The following is a 21560-nucleotide window of genomic DNA, read 5'->3' on the forward strand; positions in this document are numbered from 1 at the left end:
TGCGGTGTTGCAGCTAAATATGGGGAGCAACCACTGCAGAATGTCTCTAGTGGGGCTGGTGGTATTGGCAGCTAGTATGGTAGTCCCTCTGCAAGTAGGGTTTTTCCCCAGCGGGTGTATGGTGCAGTGGGTGTTGGAAGAAGGGAGTCCACACAGGAATTCAGTGCAACTGGTTTACTCACTTGTTTTGAGTTGGTAACTGGGAGCCCGAGGCCGGCTGGTTTCGCCTCCAAGTTCCCTTCATCCCAGTGTCAGTCTGGTTTCTCTGGTACCTTCTTCCCCTGCACCTGTCTCTGGTAAGTGGGTCCCCGTGGTATGGAACACTGGGGGTCCCCTTTCTGTGGTTTGTCCACTTCAGTCCGCCTGACGGTAGCGTGAACCCTGAGGGGTTGCAGTCTCTGGTCCTGTCCCCGCTTCTCCCTTTGCTACTGAGTCTTCAGATTCTTTAGGGTCAGCAAGGTCCTTGCTGGTCTCCTTTGCTGTGCAGGTGTTAACAGGTCGGCTTGAAGTTCTTTCCTGTCCTAGGGTCCTGTACCCCGTCGGTGCATAGTTCCAGGAGTACTCCACCATACTCCACTGGCAACCACCTCTCCTGGGTACCAGGTCACCGTTAACCTGAGTCAGGACGTCTCCTTTGCCAACTCTCTCTCCTAGACTACTACTGACTTCCTCTGTCCACATTCTGCCCCTCCCACCTGGTCAACTAGTGGACTGGATTGACTCCACCTCTAGGTGGCCATCCATTGGTCCCACCCTAGCTAAGTACCATTGTATGGGGGATTGTTAGGAAAACTAGGATTACCTGGGTTTTTGGTGTTGCCGTCACTGAGGTTCTGGGTCCCAAAGGGGGCAGGCCCTGCATTCTTGTGGGGATGCAGAACCTTGTAGCACCCTGATAGTCTCAGGAGAGCTACATTTGTCTTATATGTTTTGTATTTTAGGTCACAGGATTTTTGACCATTTTAACTTGAGTTCATTAAAAGGTAAATTTTAGGCGGTATTTATTTATTCCTCACCTAGCTATCTAGACAGACTACAAATAGTCCAACAAATCAACATAGCTGCATGGGACCAGCCCTGTAACAAGGCCTGAACCAGAGTTTCTACCAACACCAGACACAGCAAGATGAGAGAGGCATAGGGCTCTTACTCCCAGAACCCTAGCATTATAGACAAAAGACCATTTGGGGACCCTGCTTGGAGTCTACACATTTCCAAAAATTAAGGTCATGCAACAGGAAAAGTGGCAACAATTGGCACAGACTACAAATAGTCCAACAAAGCAACATGGATGCTTGTGACCGGCCCTGTAACAAGATGTGAATCAATATTTATACCTTCACCAGAAACAGCAAGATAAAAGACGGATGTAGGGCATGGGCTCCCATACCCCTGGCAGTACACATCACCTAGTCTGCACAGTGTGTGCCTGACATTGCAAAGTCATTGAACATTCAAGACTTGTTCATCTTTATGAAAGTTAGGAGGTCTACACTTTCTTAGGGCATCTGGATGCGTTTATCCATCAATACACTGTCAGCAGCGCTGTAGATGCATTCTGAAAGAACACTGGTTTCCGGGCAGGCCAAAACTTCCAAGATTTGACTGGTGATCTTAGGCCATTCTTCCATTTTTGAAGACCAAAATGCAAAAGGGTCCAATCCCAACCTTATGGTATCAATATTGAGCTCTACATACTTCTGCACTATCCTAACCAATCGTTCACTTTGTTTCAGACTTCTACTCTGTTCTGCTGGTGCATGCGATGATCTAAAAAATTTGTGCCAAACCTCACAAAAATTGCTTCTGTCACTTGAACTGCTGCTGCTAATGTTTCTGCGTTGATGACGCAGTGTTCCCGTGGTTGTAATTCTAGAATGCAAGCTGTGTGCCTCACTGCTGTCTTATGGAAAACTACTGTTAAGATGTTCTACAAGTTTGTTTCCATACTCCAGCATCCTCACATTCCTTTCCAGGGAGGAAGCATCTTGCTAAATTTGTTCTTGTACAGTGGATCTAACAGAGTGGCAACGCAGTAGTCAGCACTATTTATAATAATAACAATACATGTAGATATTGCAGCAAGAAGGCGCTGATGTGTCGGTCGATTCCATGATGTGGGTTGGCATTTTCATTTTAAAAAAAATCAAGAGATGTATGAGTGACAGGCATAGGCCTCTTGTTCACAGAGCCCTGCCACTACAGACAAGACAACTTGGAGACGCAGATTGGAGTCTTCATATTTAAAAACCTTACCTGCAGACAGCAAAACAACAAGACAGCAGTATCAATTGCCTCCCCGTCCCCCATTTCCCCATAGTCTGTTTGTATACCAGGGAAGTATGGTTCATGCAACACAAAGGATGTGGTCTGGCATTGTCATTTTAAAAAGTGAGCACACAGTAACCAAGCCTTCTGCAACAGCGCATCCAGACTGGAATAGTGGCCTAGAAATTGCTGTACAACCAGGGTGATACATGTGTGATGTCGCATATGTGATGTCGCCCAGGCATAGTGCCGGCCCCAGGTTTGCATGTTATTGCACACGGCCTTTCCCAACTACAGGTTGAGTGGAGACAGTCATTAATCAAACTGGGCCTGGATAGTAGTCCACACCTGTGCAGCTGTGTGATTGCGTTCTCTAATGCATATACGTTTAAACACTGTATGATTGCATTGACTTACACACAGCATGTGGGCTGGCATTTTCATTTAAAAAATCAAGACATGAATGAGTGACAGGTGAATGCCTTTTGCTCATAGGACCGTGCCACTACAGACAAGACACAACTTGGAGACCCAGATTGGAGTTTTCATATTTAAAAACCTTTGTGGCAGAGCGCTGGACAGCAAGACAGCAGTATCAATTTCCCCCCATTTCCCCATAGTCTGTTTGCAACACACAGGATGTGGCCTCGGTGTGTCACATGGGTCTGAAGAATTAGGCATGGTCATGTGATGCCCTGGCCTATCATGTTGCTAAGATCAAAGCCAGTCAAAACCCTAGGAACACTTTGCACCAAACCCACCAGGCACACCATTGGGGGGTTGGTTGGGGAAAGTGAAAAAGTGACAGGAGAAGTGAAAAGGAGTGGAAGGAGTAGGAGGTAGGGTGTGACTCTCTGAGAGGGAAAGGTCACCGGTAAGGAGCAGGGCTCCTGAAGTCTACTAGGTGGTTTGGGCCTGGTAGGAGCTAGAACCCCGGTCGCAGGGGATTGTGTCAGGGGGCATGGATTGCCGAGGAGGGCATCACTATGTGTTTGTATGAGAATTGCCAAGGTAACCTCCTCGGTTTTCTCCAACTTCTTATCTGCTGAGCTACACAGCTGCATGCTCTGGGTTCACACCAAGTGGGATCTACAACTTCATCATCAGGATCTGTGTTGTCCCACTCCTCCTCTTCCTCCTCACCTGACATCACATATCAGTACATGTTCGCCTCAGGTATCTGAGTCTCATCATCATCACCTCCACTCCCAGAGGTTAACATTAGTTGACGAAGGTGGGGATACTGCTCGGACCCTACTTTGTCAGGGCCAGGATTCAGCTGACAAAGATTTTGGGCATTGGTGCAGATGCTTTCCTCTTCTTGAGTCTGTGAATCTTTGGAGCAGAACTCTGATGCCCATGGGATAATATGTGTGAATAGCTCTGTAAACTCGCTCATGTGTGGTTCACCGCAGTCAGTTTGCCGGTTGGAGATTTGTAACGCAAGGGAAATTAGTGTAATTGGGGTGGCACCTCTGTTTGTGATGTTGAGGTGCAGGAAGAGGAGAGGCCACTTGATGCATCGCTTGCCATTCACTCTAGCACATGATGTTTATCAGCCTCATTTGGACATTGAAATGATGTGCGGTTGCCAAAGAAATCTAGTGGAGTAGGCTGTCCAGTAACAGAAGTTGTTCTCATTTCTCTTCGGGAGGTGTTTGCTCACTAGAACTTTGACTAACAGAACTTCCCATATGTACACCTACATCACCCCGCCTATTCATGCTTCCACCACAACCTTATCGTGATTTACCACTCATGGTTGATGTACCCTTCCCCTTTCAAATAGATGTTTCACAACCCTACAGCCTCACCTGTCAGACAAGATAAATTATTTATTTCATGCCTGAGTTTGCAATATTGTGAAAGCACTGAAAAGTACCAATAGCTCCTCTAATGTGGTTCACTGTGTAATTTTCAGTAGACACTGAAAAGTGCCTAGACCTTTTTAGCTACTTCACTAGGAAATTAAGAGCAGGCAGTACTAACTAACAATATGTAAACTATGCAGAGGCGGTTTCTGCACCAAACCGTGCAATACCTTATAGCTGAGTTTATAGGTCAGCTTCAGTCCTCCTCATGGAAACAATAGTCATAGGTGCACATAGACAGAGGAAAGAAGACCCAAGCCAATGTCCAGGAAGCAGGAATCTACGCCAGACACCATCCAATTTTTAAAAGTGCTGGGGACCCGTAGAAGCACAAGGACGTGCGAAATGGCCGTCGTCCATTAGGGGGCCTGCACTCGGCTTTCTCCCAGCTACTTTTAACTGCACATGATATTGGAATAAAGCACTTTGGAAAATTGGATGGTGTCTGCCATAGATCCCTGCTTCCTGGACACTAAGGGGTACTTTGCACACTGCGACATCGCAGGCCGATGCTGCGATGCCGAGCGCGCTAGTCCCCGCCCCTGTCGCAGCTGCGATATCCTTGTGATAACTGCCGTAGCAAACATTATCGCTATGGCAGCTTCACATGGACTCACCCGTCCTGCGACCGTCGCTCTGGCCGGCGGCCCGCCTCCTTATTAAGGGGGCGGGTCGTATGGCGTCACTGCGACGTCACACGGCAGGCGGCCAATAGGAGCGGAGGGGCGGAGATGAGCGGGATGTAAACATCCCGCCCACCTCCTTCCTTCCGCATATCCTACGGAAGCCGCAGTGACGCCGCTAGGAGATGTTCCTCGCTCCTGCGGCTTCACACACAGTGATGTGTGCTGCCGCAGGAGCGAGGAACAACATCGGACCGTCGCGTCAGCGTAATCATGGACTACGCCGACGCTGCACCGATGATACGATTACGACGCTTTTGCGCTCGTTAATCGTATCATCGAGCCTTTACACACTACGATGTCGCATGCGATGCCGGAAGTACGTAATTTTCAATTTGACCCCACCGACATCGCACCTGCGATGTCGCAGTGTGCAAAGCCCGCCTAACTAACAATATGTACCAATGCAATTGACTGTGTAATTTTCTGCAGGCAATGAAAAGTGCTAACACCTTTTTACCTAGTTCACTAGCAAATTCACAGCAGGCACTACTAAATAATAATACTTAGAACCCCTTTTACTTAGGAGTTAGGCATCATGGATCCTGAAGTTGGAAAATAGACATCCACGTGGATGAAATTTGAAAACACATTTGTTCTTTCTCAATTGAGATTTTCCATGTCTTCCAAATTTTAGATTTTTGCTTTGCATGTTTTTTTGGGGGGTGGGGGGGTGCATTTTATTTTATGCGTCATTATTTAGTAACTTCCAGGAGAACACTATTTACTATGTACATCATAACAGTGATAATGGACCTGTTTTTTTGATCCACTATCTGTGAGTAAAGGCATCGTTACACCCGTCGATTTAACTGGCGATCGTCTGGGTCACGGATTCTGTGACGCACATCCGGCATCATTTGCGACGTCGTTGCGTGTGACACCTACGAGCGTCTCTGAACGATCGCAAATAGGAGGAAAATCGTGGATCGTTGACACGTCGTTCATTTTTTAAAAAAAATGTTTGTTTTGGGGAAGCAGCCGACATATTGCTCCGTTTGACACTCTGCCAACATAGAACAACATTCAAATGACCGCCTGGGTCCAACAATATATCGTTGATCGCTGATGCGTAGATTTTGAGATCGTTACGTGTGACAGCAAATAAACGACCTATAAGCGATACTGTGAACTCGTAAATACGATCTGGGCGTGTCACGTCGCACATGCGATCGCACTATAAATCGATGCGTGTAAAGCGGTCTTTAGTCTGTCAAGTTTCCTGCATCTAATTGTTCATTCTATATTACAATGGTTTCCTTCATTCAGGTAACATTTGCCTGTTGGTATGTAGTTTAGATTCCGCTAAACACTCAGTATGAGATGTTTCAATTTACAATTTCATCATTATTTCCATTCCATTTCTGGATGCTTTATATGTTTGTTTAAGTTTGTTGATTTATTTATTTATTTATTGATTCTAATATTAATAAAAACTTCATATCCAGTGGACTATTTATGATAACCCCTGGGTTTATGGTAATGATTTTTTAATTTTTTTTTATATTTGTTTGCCTTGTTTGGATCGTCTATGACCTTAGACATACGTAGATGAATTTTGGCTGCTGATCCATCCTATGTGATGGTATTGAAGACACCTTATTTGAATGTGCATTTGCTTTCCTGGACAAACTCTGCCTGCTGGTCCTTTTACTTGGATTTTTGAAGATATTGTGGCGCCCCTGAATATATCAGCGTGCCACAGGGAACTGCATCCTGTCACCCAGGGTGCAGGACCTACCCCCCCCATGGCTCCAGGTTCCCAGAAACCGGTGTCACCTCCATCAGCACTACAAATTCCAATCAACACCTCACATCATGACCTGTCAGACACACCAGTGGGTTGGTCTAGCTGGAAAAGGGCCACCCACCTAGGGGTCAGGCAGACTGGTTGGAGGGAGAGAAGGGAGTCGAGTGAGAGCCCTCAAAGAGAGAGGAGCTGGGGAGAGTGAGCTCCTGGGGAGCTAGACCGAGGTTGGGTCGCAGACGGTGGTCCGGGACCAGAGGAGTCGCGGACCGGTGGTGGTGACATTGGAAAAGGGTGCAACGGGCATAGTCTAGGAGGACTGTCAGCATCAGAAGACCCAAAAGAACTGGCCGGTACCAAGCACGACGGGGTACAGGACCTTAGGACAGGAACTGATTCAACGTCCTGATAAATAACCTGGGAGAGGGAGTATCTTCACGAACGTCCCTAAGTGCTCAGAGATTGAAGGCATCAGCACACCGTGGGGGATAGGGTTTTCCAGTAAAGCATACCACTTAAATCCCAAGTGACAGCCATCGAGAGCACAGCTACACTACACATAGTAAGCGGAGCCCCAACAGCTTCAAGCCAAGGGACCATAAACAGACAACTAAATTGTTGCCGGATGTGGGCTCCGGATTACCAAGTGACACCGGTGGGAACTGATACCTGGACGGGCTCCCCGCAATGACTGTGGTACACAGAGGATTTGGTTTACCTTCAGTGTGAGTGTCTACTTTATAATCCTCATTCAGCACCACGACTACCCACAGTGAGTACCCTGGTCCCATGCACCCTGCGCTCCCAAATAACCACCAAACACCTTGAGCTTTCCCTACCTGGTTAGTACCTGGTTAGTACCCTACCTGGTTAGGGCTTTCCCTACCTGTGGAGGGACTAACATCAGGCTGCTTAACTCCATCTGCCCTGGTACTCCTAACAGCAGCGGCGGTACTCCCAGTACCGAAACCCACAGGTGATGTCACAAACTTCTCCCCTGTAAATGCCCCCCTTTTACGGATCGAAGTGTCCGCAGACCCTGGTCCGGGCCCCTCGAGCCACCACGATCCCGGATCCGAGCAGCTCGACTTACATCGGGGCGGCACAATATCATACCTTGAATGTCTATGAGATTTTCTGCAAAAATTTTGCCTGCTGACTTACCTACCTAATTATACTGAAGATACTTTGTTTGAATGCCTATGAGCTATCTCCGACTAAATTTGGCTGCTGATTTATTATCTCCTATTATTGAAGATTGTTGCTCAATGTTTTGTCCATGGCTTTCAATGCATCCCGGGTGGTTTTATCCACTATTATAAACTATTCATGGACTTTTTGATTATTATTAATTTGTGCTTTGTGGATTTTTGGATTTATTATTATTATTATTATTTATTATTATAGCGCCATTTATTCCATGGCGCTTTACAAGTGAAAGAGGGTATACGTACAACAATCATTAACAGTACAAGACAGACTGGTATAGGAGGAGAGAGGACCCTGCCCGCGAGGGCTCACAGTCTACATTTATTGAATTAGATGCGCTTTTTATATTTGGGAGATTGTACTGCATTTATATTTTTCTGTATTTTTCTATGCGAATTTATTATTGATATGAATATATAATGTGGAGGTGTGCCACCCCTGCAGTGGTCGAACCACTCGGATCTGGGGGTGATTATTCGTGGCTCGAGGGTCTCTGGACCCGGAGGCTAGGGGCAACACTCAAATGAAGAAGGGGCTATTTACAGGGGAGTTATAGTTCGTGATGCCACACGTGGTGTGTGATAATTAGGAGTACCACCGCTGCTGTTGGGAGTACCCAGGAATGGTGGAACGGGGCAGCAAGGTGTTTGAACCCTCCACAGGTAGGGGGATGCCCCGGGACTCCGGTGAAAGGTGGGAAGTGCCGTGGGGATGAAGGGGTCACTGTCGTACTCACTCAGTCCATAATCAGACATGACAACCGGGTAAACCAAGTCTCTGGGTATCGCTGCCGCTGAGGGGAGCTCGTCCGGGTCCCGTCCTCAAATGGTGCTGCCTGGTGGTTTGTGACCTGCCTCCTGGCACTTAATTTAGACTTCAACTTGATGGCCCAGTAGCTTGGAACTTGTTGGGCCCCGCTCCCCACTATGGCTAAGTGAGGGAGCTTGCTCTCAGGGCTCACGCTTGGCATTTTCTGGACTGTTTTTGGTTGGAAAGTCCTAGTCCCCTCGTTGCACTAATGCCCCAATTTTGGAGCGGGTGGGAATTGATCGTGAAGGCTCCAGTCTCCTCAGGTGAATTGTCGGGTTGCCTGAAGCTACTCCCCGACCTAGGGTCCATGTACCCTGTCGTGCCTTCGGTCACGGACCGGTGATAGGGCCAGGCTGCCGGCCATCTTCCTCGACAAGCCTGAACACCTTGCCACAATCCCCTGCAACCGGGGGGTCTGACTCCTTCTACTGCCAGACCACCGTCTGCAACCTAGGCCGTTACTTTGGGAGTCCCACTCCCTCAACTCAACTCCACTCAACTCAACTGAACTCAACTAACTACACTTCTCCACCTCCCCTCCTTAATCCCCCAGGTGAGCGACTCTATTCTTCCCAAGCCGTCCAGTGGTGTGCTAGGTGGGTGTGGTGCAGGGTGTCTCTAGGGTTTTGATTCGCTGATGGAGGCAACACCACTTAAGTAGGAACCCAGAACCAAGAGGGAGGCGGAATACCTCACTGGAGGGCATTTTGTGCAGTATCCTGTGACGACCTGATAGTCCAGGGGCGTCACAGACAAACGTTGTGGAGATACACAGGTACATGAATTCATGTCTACATATACTTTTTTGGAAAGAGGTTTTGTTTTATATGCAAATAATTTTTTGGTGGGAAACCTTCTTTCTGCCAAGGGCCATTTGGATATTTCTACCATCATTCGGGGGCCGCACAAAATTATCAACTTGAAAATTACTCTGTTATGTTTGGTCAAATAAGTATTGATACACCCCTATAGTGGTGGCTGCAGCTGCTTCTCTTTGGTGCGGCTGTGATATTCGGTGATATTAATCATGTTGCTTCTCACAACTACTTTTCCAGGTTTGCATCAGTCTGGAGCGCAGTCAACTCTTTGTGATAATAAGTTTTGTAAATCATATACATCACATAGGAGATGCTAGGACTGCGGTACATCACTGTAGAAGGTGGGTCTGCAGTATACATCACAGGGCATCACTGAGGCATATACATCGAGGAGGGACTGGGGGCATATGCATCACAAGAAAAGCTGGGTGCACATACTTCAGAGGAGACTCTGGGGACATACATCACTGGGAAGGGCTGGCAAACGATTGACATTTTCTTACATAATAAAAAAAATCTATATGGCTATGATTCCCCTATTAGCAAAAACATGTAATGCAGTCTTATTAAATTTGCCTTCTTTTCATTACATGTACATATCTCAAATGTAAATAGAAGCATGAGCGCATTCTACATAGGCGCTGGGGGCATACACATCACTGAAAAGGGATGGGGTCAAATACAGCACTGGGGACAAAGGGGCATACAGCACAGGGTAAAGTTGATATCATATACAGCACTAGGGACAGTGGGGGCACATGCAGCACTGGGATCAATAGGGGCACATACAGCACTGGGGAGGGTGGTCCTGGTGCTGCTCTCTTCATCTGTGGGACGGGAGCGCTTCACGTGCTAGCTATGCCCACAGTGTACATCGTCACGCTGGCACTGGCCAGCGTGAGGACGTACTCTTTCAGTGCATGTGTGCACGCGCATACAGTGTCCAGTAGTGAACACTGTATGCACGTGCTCACTGTACAAGTCTGGGTTTAAATGAGCAGCAGACTGAAAAATGTGGGTGTCAGTCCAAGCACTACTATCCTCAGGAATCTGCCTAGGGGCTGCAGAAAAGGTCATTGAGTGCTGCATGAGGCCCTAGGGCCTCAGGTTTCCCACCCCTGCATTAGGCAATGAATCCAACTACTGTTTGTTCATGTAAAATTTGTTCCCTGGTGATGTCATGGTTAATGTTGGTTGTGAGCATTACCTCCCCTTTTGTGTAGTTGTCTAATTAAGCATTTAATATTTAATGCCTTCTAACATGTAGAAATATGTCAGGATTAAGAGCAGTTTTTCACTTGAAACGCGTAGACCTCAGTCTACACTGCTGTTTTAACATTTTTTTTCTTTTTATGGATTTAGAATGAAGTTTGGCTTTTTATGCAGATGCTGCTAAGACTCTCTTCTTTTTATCAGCTACTAACAATACGTACAAATGTGATTGACTTTGTAATTTTGAGCAGGCTATGAAAACTGACAAGACCTTTTTACCTACTTTATACTTCACTACCAAGTTGACAGCAGGCAGTCCTAACAAAACCTAGAAATGTGATTGACTGGCTAATTGGGAGCAGCAAGTAATAAGGAGCAATAGCTATTTAGATTCTTCACTGGCAACTCTTTACCAGGTACTGACAAGTAGCTATCTCTATTTCTATCATTATATGTTTAATTGTGGCACACAGCTTTCCCTACACTGCACGACCTTATTCTACACTATCGCTCTCCTAGCTATCTCAACCACCTATCATTAAACCCCTAGCTAAGCTAACTGTCTAGCTGCCCCACTGGGAGCCCCGGTGGCAGCACCTTTCTTAGTGTTTCACATTCATAAAATGGCACTGATGCCACTTTCCCGCAATTCACAGTATAGCTTACTAGTCCCCTCGCCTAAAAAGAATGAGACAATGGAGGGCAAATTTCGTTTTATTTCCACTTTCACCAATGGGTCCACGGAGATACGTAAGATCTTGGAACGGCATTGGCCAATCCTGAGAATGGACGTGGACATTGGTGATGTAGTAGGAAGCCATCCAAAGTGCACTTATAGGAGGGGCCGCTCTATCGGTGATAGGGTAGTCCACAGCCACTTCATTCGCCCGAAAGAGAATACCTGGCTACGTTCTGAGCTTAGAGGTTGTTTTAGATGTAGGGGGTGCGTTGCGTGCCCGCACATTGAGACTGGAAGAACCTTTTCAAGCTCAGTTACGGGCCATTCTTTTGACATCAGAGATTTCATTAATTGTCGCTCGAGGGGCGTAATTTATAAAGCAAGATGTGGCTGTGGACTCGAATATGTAGGCAAGACGAGGAGGGAGTTCAGAAGACGTGTGGGGGAGCACCTCAGAGACATAGCTAACAAGAGGGATACTCCCCTGGCAAAACATATGGAAATAATGCATAATGGAGACATTTCAGGTTTGACCTTTATGGGGATTGATCTCATTAATTATCCGGCTCGAGGTGGGGATTGGGATCGTTTGATCCTCCAACGTGAGTGTAAATGGATTTACACATTGAGGACCCAGACACCGCTGGGCCTTAATGAGACGCTCACCTTTGGGTGCTTCCTGTAGAGCTCAGGGCCCTATAGGGATTTTAGGGATAGCCACCGTGGAGCGGGGGCACCCGGTACTTTAAGGTGTTGTTACACTCCATTGGTAGGTAGGGGACAGATAGGGCGGTGTAGGGATAGCTGCAGGAGGCCCTCATAAGAACATCCCACCTTCTTGACTATTTTGTCCCCCCTCCAACCCCCCAGTTTAGCTGTTGTATTGGCATTTTTATTGCCACTTTTTCCCGTGTCCGTGTCGTCTGTACTTTTGTGGGTGCCTGCCCTAATCCAATTTGTGTGTCCTTTATATGAGCTTGCATTTTTTAGGACAACCTTAGCGCATTGTATATTTAATTTTCCTTTAACAAAAAGTATAATTTTGAGTCCCGCCTACCTCTCCACCTTTTCCTTGTCGCCCCCTCAACACCTCCCCCCCCCTTCCCCACCCCCTGTTTTGGTTTTATGATTTATACTAAAAGTTCATTGTCAATATATTACCAAAAGCTGCCAACAAGTTCATCCTCCCACTTCATGCCCTAATGTAAATACCCATTAATATTAGCGATTCTTATATGGCATGTACCTATGGGCGTTTCTTTAGCCATTACAATGCATAGGTGGGCGTAACCTACACCCATGGCTCCAGGTTCTATTGTAGCTAGGGGCGTCCCATCTGCATTATGACAGCGGTCCATGTGACCTGTCACGTGACGCGGGCATGGGCGGCGTCTAAATGACGTCTTTAGCCTGGGCACTGTATCACGTGCCCGGATGTGCGTCAGGTGAATACGCGCGGCTCGGGTCACGTAGCCAAAAAGGTGATGGTAGGATGGGTGGCGCCGGCATGACGTTTATCACCCATAGACGGGTCACCTGTTCGTCACGTACGGGGGCGTCACTTAGTGACGGTTCCCCGTTTATGGCGCTTTTGGATTCTAAGGGTGGGGTTTTGGATGACGTCCACCACTTATTGTGGATGGACGCTCTGGTGGGCGGCACACCCTCCGACCCTCCGCTTATGGTTGGTTGGGTCCGGTGGGGGGGTGTCACCTTTCCAGCATGGGGGCGGTCAGTATGATAAGTGGGGCGGTCCGCCCACAGGATATTTAAGGGCGGCAACTTTGAAAGCCCAGTGCTTTATGCCAGCCCGGACACAGTATGCTGGATGTCTGCTTCCCAAATGAAGGTAGGAATGGGATTTCTTTGGAAAATACTTTGCGAATTCTTTAGTAGTTCCTTGCATTGTTTAGTCTGATCATACTGTTTATTTTTGCAGCTGTAATTTCTTGACCACAGTCCCCTGAGGATTAAGCTAAATTAAGAAACGCGTCGGGAGGTCTAAGAAAGTATCAGGTTAGATTGTTGCCAGCTAAGGGGTATTGTGAGGCTGTTTGGTGCCCCCCCTACTACTGGACAACCATTTTTTGCTTCATTTATCACAGTGAGACCTGTGTTATGGTCATCTACTGCTGTGGATTACTAATTGTAAACATTACATATGAGACAGTTTCATATTCTTGTCTCAACTACTGTTACTTCGGTGGGGTGACTCCTACCGGATGTATAGTGTCCTAAACTGGGTAATAAGAGGAGCCTAACATTAGCTCCATTTTTTGGTTGGCTTTACAACCATTTATGTTGTGTGGTATTTAGGTATTTTTAACTTGGATATTAAAAGTTACATTTTAATTGTGACCACATTTGCATAGTACCAATTTTGCTTTGCTGTTCTTTTTCAAAAGAAGAATGGGCAAGAATTTCAGTCTCGCGATGTGCAAAACTGATAGAGACATACCCCAAGCGACGTGCAGCTGTAATCACAGCAAAAGTTGGCGCTACAAAGTTTTAACTTAAAGGGGACGAATAATATTGCCCGCCCCACTTTTGTTATTTTTTTTTTAAATTTAAAATAAGCAATACATTTTGTTCAACTTCACAATTGTGTCCCACTTGTTGAAAATTTGCATCTATATGTTTGAAGCCTGAAATGTGGGAAAAGGTTGAAAAATTCAAGGGAGCTGAATACTTTCGCAAGGCACTGTAGATTATATAGATTCATACATAGATTTTGGCAGCACATACAATGTTTCTATTGTGCGTAGATATCACTAAGTAACTTTTTCCAGAAGAGCTACCAAACCAGAAATCTAAATTCTGCATGTAATGAACAGCTTTGCATTGTAAATTCTAGAAATGCAAAAATCTGATTTGACAGATAATTTGCATACATGTTTTGAAATTAAAAAAAATATTTTTTTTGCAAAAATTAAGAATGACATCATGTCCTTTTTAGAAGTCAATCTTGAGTGTTTTTTTAGTACACTCACCATAGGCGTCCTGCAAGTTCAAGTGTTTTTGTACCCAGGAAATGACTTTGTTTCTAATAGCTGTTTCTGACGCCATGCTCTTACTCAAGTGATAAATATCTATCCAGCCATGATTAATGCTAGTGTCAGTTCTGCTGTAGTGTTTTACACAGGTATCGGGCACCAGGGCAGTTAAGTGGAAGATAACTGTTCTCATTAATCACATTTTATAATTCTCAATCCCAAAAGAACAGTGATGATCTTGGGTGGCAGGATCATTCTCATATTTGAAAAAAGAAACACCATGTCTCTTGACCTATTTTTTTGGGAATAAAATAACTGATTGCAGAAATCATTAATTAAATAATTTATATCTGAGTAAACTCAGTATAAAAAAACAACCAGATAATCTAAAAGTCAATTGTAAACAGATAGTGTAGAAAGATGTTCCCAAAAGATAGATAAAAAGATCATGAGATATTTATTTGACCCATTTATAGTTAAGTCTAGAAATCTTTGGTCAGTGACACAAATTTTGGCATTTTACCTATTTGCCAAAACATATTCAATATACAGTTTTGTAACTAATATGCATTTTTAAGTGCATATTCTTACTGATTTTGTAAGTTTGCCCACTGACAAAGACATGAACAGTCTATAATTTTAAGGGTAGGTTAATATTAATAGTGAGGGATAGAATCTACATGTATAATCGCCAGTTTCTGTAACCCTATTCCAGCATGCACTACCTCACTGTCAGTTGCGCAGCCGCAGTTTGCGCCCACATCATAGCCATGGTAACCAGGGACAACAGGAAGAAACATCACTCCCACCGTGCCCCCAGACCCCCGCTATTATTATAATCAATTCTATGCCCACATGGACTTAGAGAAAGAATGTTATTACCTCTGGAAAGGTCCGGCTGAAAACATCAGGCTTCATTTTGACCACACCCCATCACATGACAAGTTATATCATACCTGACAGCAACCTGAACACACTAGCATCTATCATGGCAATGTCAGGGAAGCACAGACATACCTGGCCACGCCTCCTTACTGCTCTGTGTGCGATGTCACAGGAAAGAGAGAGAGAGAGCTGTGTGTGTGTTAGAGCTGAGTGTATAGCAGAGCTATGTGTGTTACAGCTGAGTGTATATCAGAGCTGTGTGTGTTAGAGCTGTGCATAGCAGAACTGTGTGCGTGTGAGACCTGAGTTTGTAGGAGAGCTCTGTGTGTTAAAGCTGAGTGTATAGCAGAGCTCTGTGTGTTAGAGCTGAATGTATAGCAGAGCTGTGTGTGTGTATTAGAGCTGATTTTATAGCAGAGCTGTATGTATGTGCGTATATTAGAGCTGAGTGTATAGTAGAGCTGTGTGTGTGTTAGAGCTGAGTATATAGCAGAGCTGTGTGTGTTAGAGCTGAGTGTATAGCAAAGCTGTGTGTGTATTAGAGCTGAGTGTATAGCAGAGCTGTGTGTATTAGAGCTGAGTAAATAGCAGAGCTGTGTGTGTGTGTGTTATAGTTGAGTGTATAGCAGAGCTGTGTGTGTGTTAGAGCTGAGTATATAGCAGAGCTGTGTGTGTGTTAGAGCTGAGTATATAGCAGAGCTTTGTGTGTTAGAGCTGAGTATATAGCAGAGCTGTGTGTTAGAGCTGAGTGTATAGCAAAGCTGTGTGTGTGTATTAGAGCTGAGTGTATAGCAGAGCTGTGTGTATTAGAGCTGAGTATATAGCAGAGCTCTGTGTGTATTTTAGAGCTGAGTGTATAGCAGAGCTGTGTGTGTATTAGAGCTGAGTGTATAGCAGAGCTGTGTGTGTGTTAGAGCTGAGTATATAGCAGAGCTGTGTGTGTGTTAGAGCTGAGTACATAGCAGAGCTGTGTGTGTTAGAGCTGAGTGTATAGCAGAACTGTGTCTGTGTGTTAGAGCTGAGTGTAGAGCAGTGCTGTGTGGGTGTGTGTGTGTAAGAGCTGAGTGTATAGCAGAGCTGTGTGTGTTAGAGCTGAGTGTATATTAGAGCTGTGTTTGTGTGTTTTAGAGCTGAGTATATAGCAGAGCTGTGTGTGTGTTAGAGCTGAGTGTACAGCAGAGCTGTGTGTATTAGAGATGAGTGTATATTAGAGCTGTGTTTGTGTGTTTTAGAGCTGAGTATATAGCAGAGCTGTGTGTGTGTTAGAGCTGAGTGTACAGCAGAGCTGTGTGTATTGGAGCTAAATGTATAGCAGATCTGTGTGTGTTAGAGCTGAGTATATATCAGAGCTGTGTGTGTTAGAGCTGAGTGTATAGCAGAGCTGCGTGTGTGGAAGAGATGAGTGTATAGCAGAGCTGTGTGTGTATTTGAGCTGAGTATATGGCAGAGCTGTGTGTGTGTGTTAGAGCTGAGAATATAGCAGATCTGTGTGTGTATGTGTGTGTTAGAGCTGAGTATATAGCAGAGCTGTTTGTATGTGTTAGAGCTGATTGTATAGCAGAGCTGTGTGTGTATTGGAGCTGAGTGTATAGCAGGGGTGTGTGTGTTAGAGCTGAGTATACAGCAAAGCTGTGTGTGTTAGAGCTGAGTGTATAGCAGAGCTGTGTGTGTGTATTAGAGCAGAGTGTATAGCAGAGCTGTGTGTGTGTGTTATAGCTAAGTATATAGCAGAGCTGTGTGTGTTAGAGCTGAGTGTATACCAGAACCTTGTGTATAAGAGATGAGTGTATAGCAGAGCTGTATGTGTATTAGAACTGAGTATATGGCAGAGCTGTGTGTGTGTCTTTGTGTTAGAGCTGAGTATATAGCAGAGCTGTGTGTGTGTGTGTGTTTTAGAGCTGAGTATATAGCAGAGCTGTTTGTGTGTGTGTTAGAGCTGAGTGTAAAGCAGAGCTGTGTCTGTGTGTTAGAGCTGAGGGTATAGCAGACCTGTGTGTGTTAAAGCTCAGTGTATAGCAAAGCTATGTTTGTGTGTAAAAGATGAGTCTATAGTAGAGCTGTGTGTGTATTAGAGCTGAGTATATGGCAGACCTGTGTGTGTGTGTGTGTGCATGTTAGAGCTGAGTATATAGCAGAGCTGTGTGTGTGTATGTGTGTGTGTGTGTGTTAGTGCTGAGTACATAGCAGAGCTGTTTGTGTGTGTGTGTTATAGCTGAATGTATAGCAGAACTGTGTGTGTTAGAACTGAGTGTATAGCAGAGCTGTGTGTGTAAGAGATTAGTGTATAGCAGAGCTGTGTGTGTATTAGAGCTGAGTATATGGCAGAGCTGTGTGTGTGTGTGTTTGTGTTGGAGCTGAGTATATAGGAAAGCTGTTTGTGTGTGTGTGTGTGTGTTAGAGCTGAGTGTAAAGTAGAGCTGTGTCTGTGTTAGAGCTGATCGTATTGCAGTGCTGTGTATTAGAACTGAGGGTATAGCAGAGCTGTGTGTGTTAGAGCTCAGTGTAGAGCAGAGCTGTGTGTGTTAGAGCTGAGTGCATAGCAGAGCTGTTTGTGTGTGTTTGTTAGAGCTGAATGTATAGCAGAATTGTATGTGTATCGGAGCTGAGTGTATAGCAGAGCTTTGTGTGTCTGTGTGTGTGTGTGTGTGTTAGAGCTGAGTATATTGCAGAGCTGTGTGTGTGTGTGTGTGTGTGTGTGTGTTAGAGCTGAGTATATAGCAAAGCTTGTGTGTGTGTATGTGTGTGTGTGTGTGTGATAGAGCTGAGTACATAGCAGAGCTGTTTGTGTGTGTTAGAGCTGAATGTATAGCAGAACTATGTGTGTATTGGAGCTGAGTTTATAGCAGAGCTTTGTGTGTCTGTGTGTGTGTGTGTGAGCTGAGTATATTGCAGAGCTTTGTGTGTGTGTGTTAGAGCTGAGTATATAGCAGAGGTGTGTGTGTCTGTGTGTATGTGTGTGTGTGTGTGTTAGAGCTGAGTACATAGCAGAGCTGTTTGTGTGTGTGTGTTAGAGCTGAATGTATAGCAGAACTATGTGTGTATTGGAGCTGAGTGTATAGAAGAGCTTTGTGTGTCTGTGTGTGTGTTAGAGCTGAGTATATAGCAGAGCTGTGTGTTAGAGCTGAGTATATAGCAGAGCTGTGTGTGTTAGAGCTGAGTACATAGCAGAGCTGTTTGTTTGTGTGTGTGTGTTAGAGCTGAATGTATAGCAGAACTGCGTGTGTATTGGAGCTGAGTGTATAGCAGAGCTTTGTGTGTCTGTGCGTGTGTGTGTGTGTGAGCTGAGTATATTGCAGAGCTTTGTGTGTGTGTGTGTTAGAGCTGAGTATATAGCAGAGGTGTGTGTGTGTATGTGTGTGTGTGTTAGAGCTGAGTACATAGCAGAGCTGTTTGTGTGTGTGTGTGTGTGTGTGTTAGAGCTGAATGTATAGCAGAACTGTGTGTATTGGAGCTGAGTGTATAGCAGAGCTTTGTGTGTCTGTGTGTGTGTTAGAGCTGAGTATATAGCAGAGCTGTGTGTTAGAGCTGAGTATATAGCAGAGCCGTGTGTGTGTGTGTGTGTGTGTATGTGTGTGTGTTAGAGAGAGAAAGAAAAAATAAATACATGAAAAAATAATAATAATATATATATATATATATATATATATAAAAACACACACACATTATATTTATTTACAATAAAAATACACACAGCCTTTAACACATCTAATTAGCCACCCAAAAATTTCCGTTGACAATCAGCTTAAGGGCGGTTTACACGCTACAATATATCTTACGATGTGTGGCCGGGTTCACGTCGTAAGTGACGCACATCCGGCATCGTAAGTTACATTATAGCATGTAAGAGCTACGTGCGATTGCGATTGAACAGTTAAAACGTTCATCGCATGCACGTCGTTCAATTCCTAAAAATTGAACGTCAGGTTGTTCATCGTCGCCGGGGTAGCACACATCGCAGTGTGTGACACCCCGGGAACGATGAACAGATCCTACCTACGTCCTGCGGCTCCCGCCGGCAATGCGGAAGGAAGGAGGTGGGCGGGATGTTTACGTACCACTCATCTCCGCCCCTCCGCTTCTATTGGCCGGCTGCCGCGTTACGTCAATGTGATGCCGAACGTCCCTCCCACTCCAGGAAGTGGATGTTTGCTGCCCACATCGAGGTCGTATGGACGGGTAAGTACGTGTGACGTATTCGTTTGTGCGACACGTTCAACAAATTGAACGTGCCGCACTTACGATGGGGGCGGGTACGATCGCATACGATATCGTATGCTGGATCGTATGGTGTAAAGCAGGCTTTACAAGAGACCACATAGTGTAAACACACAGACAGCACACAGGGGAGACACCACATAGTGAACACAGCTCAAGTAACACAACACCACATACAATACACAAATGCGGAGGGATGACATACAACAGATATGTTGGAAAGCGCAAACAGTGTGACACATGTCCACTGCTCCTGTCAGCACCACTAAGCATAGACAGATGTTCATTTCACCGCACTCCCGATGTGATAGCTTCGGGCCTATTTCTAGAATCAAAAATATCTGAAAAAAGACTTGGTGGCAAAACCCTTGTTGGCAAGCACAGCAGTCAGACTTTTTTGTAGTTGATAATGAGGTTTGTGCACATAACAGGGGAATTTTGGTCCAGTCCTCTTTGCAGATCATCTCTAAATGATTTTGAGGCTGTCGCTTGGCAACTCGGAGATTCAGCTCCCTACATAAGTTTTCTATGGGATTAAAGTCTGGAGACTGGCTAGGCCACTCCATGACCTTAATGTGCTTCTTTTGAGCCACTCCTTTGTTGCCTTAGCTGTATGTTTTGGGTGATTGTCATGATGGAAGACCCAGCCTTAACCATTAATTATGTCCTGGTGGAGGGAAAGACGTTTTCACTCAGGATTTTATGGTGCATTGCTCAATCCATTGTCCCATTGATGCGGTGAAGTAGTCCTGTGCCCTTAGCAGAGAAACACCCCCAAAAAATAATGTTTCCACCTCCATGCTTGACAATGGGGTTGGAGTTCCTTGGCTCATAGGAAGCATTTCTCTTCCTACAAACATGGCATGAGTTAAGGCCACAGAACTCAATTTTTGTCTCACCTGACCACATCACCTTCTCCCAATCACTCTCAGAATCATCTAGGTGTTCATTGACAAACTTCACACAGGCCTGCACGTGTGCCTTCTTGAGCAGTGGGACTTTGCAGGCACTGCAGGATTTTAATCCATTACTGTGTAATGTGTTACCAATGTTTTTTTTGGTGACAGTGGTCCCAGCTGCCTTGAGATCCCCCTATGTAGTTTTAGCTGCTCTCTCACCTTCCTTATGATCCTGGATACCCCATGAGGTGATATTTTGCATGGAGCCCAAGATCGATGTCGATTGACACTCATTTTGTATTTCTTCCATTCTCTTACTATTGTACCAACAGTTGTCTCCTCATCCAGCGTCTTACTTATGGTTTTGCAGCCCATTCCAGCCTTGTGCAGGTCTATGATCTTGTCCCAGACATCCTTAGAAAGCTCTTTAGTCTTGCCCATGTTGTAGAGGTTGTAGTCTGGCTGATAAATTGATTCTGTGAACAGGAGTCTTTTATACAGGTGACAATTTAAGACAGCTGTCTTTAATGCAGGTAACGAGTCGATTAGGAGCGTCTAAGTGGCCTGTAGTAGCCAGAACTCTTAATGGTTGGTAGGGGGTCAAATATATAATTATGATTTATACAATGGGATTTTCTCGACTTTATTTTTGATTTTCTATCTCTCACTGTTAAAAACCTTTAAAATTATAGACTGTTCATGTCAGTGGGCAAGCTTACAAAATCAGCAAGGATTCAAATAATTATTTCCTTCACTGTAGGAATTACAGCTCTTTAAAATGTAGCTGCCTCTTTTTGAAGGGACCAAAAGTAATTGGACAGTTATCTCTAAAGCTCTTTAATGGGTTGCATAGGCTATTCCCTCAATAATCCATCATAAATTAAGCAGTTAAAAGTTCTGGACCTGATTCCAGGTGTAACATTTGCATTTGGAAGCTGTTGTTGTGAACCCACAAATGCGGTCAAAGGAGCTCTCAATGGAGGGAAAACAGACCAATTATTGTCCTGAAAAAAAAAAGAAAAAATGCATCAGGCCCATTTCACACGTCAGTGAAAAACACTGACGTTTTTCACTGGCGTGTAAAACACGCACATGTCTCTCCGTGTGCCGTGAATCATGGCACACGTGGGTTGTCTAAGTGCAATCCGGGCTCCGTTCTCCGTGGCCCGTGATTGCACTTAGAGATTAACTCACCTGTGCACGCTCCCGCTCTCCATGGTGCTGATCGCTCCCGCGGTGCAGCATCCGGCCGGCGCTGACCCCCGCAGCAG

The sequence above is a fragment of the Anomaloglossus baeobatrachus genome, chromosome 10 (genome assembly GCF_048569485.1).
Source record: "Anomaloglossus baeobatrachus isolate aAnoBae1 chromosome 10, aAnoBae1.hap1, whole genome shotgun sequence".
NCBI lineage: Eukaryota > Metazoa > Chordata > Amphibia > Anura > Aromobatidae > Anomaloglossus > Anomaloglossus baeobatrachus.